This window comes from Heteronotia binoei, chromosome 15 (genome assembly GCF_032191835.1).
Source record: "Heteronotia binoei isolate CCM8104 ecotype False Entrance Well chromosome 15, APGP_CSIRO_Hbin_v1, whole genome shotgun sequence".
NCBI lineage: Eukaryota > Metazoa > Chordata > Lepidosauria > Squamata > Gekkonidae > Heteronotia > Heteronotia binoei.
The window spans coordinates 39,081,875-39,084,524 of record NC_083237.1 but is presented as its reverse complement, the minus strand read 5'-3'; the positions used below and the strand labels follow the sequence as shown (position 1 = coordinate 39,084,524).

The following is a 2,650-nucleotide window of genomic DNA, read 5'->3' as shown; positions in this document are numbered from 1 at the left end:
CTTTTCTTCCATTATTGAGCTATTCCATTTTTTTGCAACAAGTATTAAAGAAGCTACTAAAATAAAATATACTATTGTTGATTAGAAGGGCCATGGTAAATGGGAAATTTTCCCAGCTAGGTACCTTCTCACCCTGTTACCTGCAGCATCAGAAACACTAAATTGTGAGCTGCATCAGGGAAAGAACATAGGAGGAATCTTCGCATCCAAGATGGCAGAGTATGACTTGATGACTCGCATCGCTCACTTCTTAAACTGCCATTTGGTCTTCCCGCTCCTAGAGTTCCTTTCTGTCAAAGAGATATACAATGAAAAGGAATTACTTCAAGGAAAACTGGATCTCCTTAGCAATACCAATATGATGGATTTTGCTATATAGATGTCTACAAAAACCTTTATTCTGATTATATTCCTCATGCTTTGGGTGAAAAGAGAACCACAGTTGTTGCACAGCTGAAACAACTTCAGGCAGAAACTTAACCAATTGTCAAGACGTTTGAAGACCCAGAAACTACCAGGCAGATGCAGTCTACTAGGGATGGTCTACTAGGCAGGAGTATCTAGATATGCTTTATAGGTATGCAAAATTCCAGTACGAATGTGGCAACTATCCTGGAGCAGCAGAATCCCTCTACTTTTTCAGAGTGTTGGTTCCATCCACGGACAGGAATGCTTTGAGTTCTCTCTGGGGAAAACTGGCATCTGAAATTCTGATGCAGAACTGGGATGCTGCCATGGAGGACCTCACAAGACTGAAAGAGACGATTGATAATAACTCAGTCAGCTCTCTGCTGCAGTCTCTTTTGGGGCGTTTTCGCACTGACCTTAATCGGCAGCGACGCCCCTCTTCACCGTGCAGGATCTGCGTGGATTTCACACCAATTGCCGCGGAGCACCCAGAAGAGCCACAAAGTCCAGCGGCTTTTGCGGCGCAAATGGAAACTGGTTTTTGGCGGTTTCCATTTGCGCCGCAAAAGCCGCGGGACTTTGCGGCTCTTCCGGGTGCTCCGCGGCAATTGGTGCGAAATCCGCGCAGATCCTGCGCGGTGAGGAGGGGCATCGCTGCCGATTAAGGTCAGTGCGAAAATGCCCTTTGTTTTCTTCAACCATCCTAAAGGCAGAGACAACGCCATTGACCTCTTTCTCTATCAGCTCCAGTACCTTAATGCAATTCAAACAATGTATCCACATATTCTTCAGTATCTGACTACAGCAGTTATAACAAACAAAGACATTCTTAAGCGTAGACAAGTGCTGAAAGACTTAGTCAAGGTTATTCAGCAGGAATCCTATACTTACAAGGATCTAATAACTGAGTTCGTGGAATGTTTATATGTGAATTTTGACTTCGATGGAGTGCAGAAGAAGTTAAGATAATGTGAATCAGTTCTTGTGAATGACTCTTTCTTAGTGGCTTGTCTTGAAGTCTTCATTGAAAATGCTCACCTCTTTATATTTGAGACCTTCTGCCGCATCCACCAGTGTATTGGCATCGATATGTTGGCAGATAAGCTAAACATGACTCCAGAAGATGCTGAGCGATGGATTGTGAATTTAATTCGGAATGCAAGGCTGGATGCCAAGATAGATTCAAAACTGGGTCACATAGTGATGGGGAAAAATGCAGTGTCGCCTTACCAGCAAGTGATTGAGAAGACCAAAAGCTTGTCTTTCCAGAGTCAGATGCTGGCTATGAATATTGAGAAAAAATTGAACCAGAGCAGTAGGTCTGAGGCACCTAACTGGGCTATTCAACACTCTGGCTTTTACTGAAATGCTTCTGGTGAAGAAAGACAACTTTCCATTTGATAAGGACATACTTCAATTATGAACTCTTTTGAAAAGGGTGGTAATTATGTGAACTTTGCAGCACATGATTTGAATAAAATTGGAAGAAAGAAAGAAAGAAAGAAAGAAAGAAAGAAAGAAAGAAAGAAAGAAAGAAAGAAAGAAAGAAAGAAAGAAAGAAAGAAAGAAAGAAAGAAAGAAAGAAAGAAAGAAAGAAAGAAAGAAAGAAAGAAAGAAAGAACATAGGAGGAATAGGGTGCAAGGTGTGGTCTTACGTCTAAGTTCAATGCCTTGGAGTGCCAAAGGATCACCTGGGCTGCAATGAACCTCCATACAGGACTAACATATCTGGCCATGTTGGATCTTGTGAGTTCTCAGTGAGGGTGAAATTAGTGAACAGAAGTATGGTTCTTTAAGACATCACAATGAACAGTAAGGGTAATGTAATATAAATCTGAAGAATCATCTCAGTATAAGCCTTTGCAGTTACATCTGTTGATCCTATATAGAGGTTCATTGCAGCCCAGTAAAAGAGGGGTGGGGAGCTGTAACAAGGTGGGAATTGGATGAGGAATGTAAAAACTGACTAAATTCCAATAAAAGTATCTATGACAAAAGAGCCAAAAGGCAATCATGTTCAGTGTGCATTAATATTGTTCTCTGTGTTTTTTTAACCAAGGGAGACAGGTGTTTGCTTGCAGAGTCTTGAATAATACAATGGGAAATACATACTTTAATTTTAATTTCTAATATTTTACAAACATCTTAAAATACAGTATTCTCTATATAAATACTTATTACAAGCCAATCTTATACATAATTTCATAAACATTATAGTACACATCTTTCACATCAATTTCAT

General features: G+C 40.3%; 1 pseudogene; it reads left to right on the top strand.

The window, feature by feature from the left end:
* Positions 1-206: 206 nt before the first annotated feature.
* Positions 207-1,886, top strand: LOC132584171 (eukaryotic translation initiation factor 3 subunit E-like; annotated as a pseudogene).
* Positions 1,887-2,650: the final 764 nt, after the last annotated feature.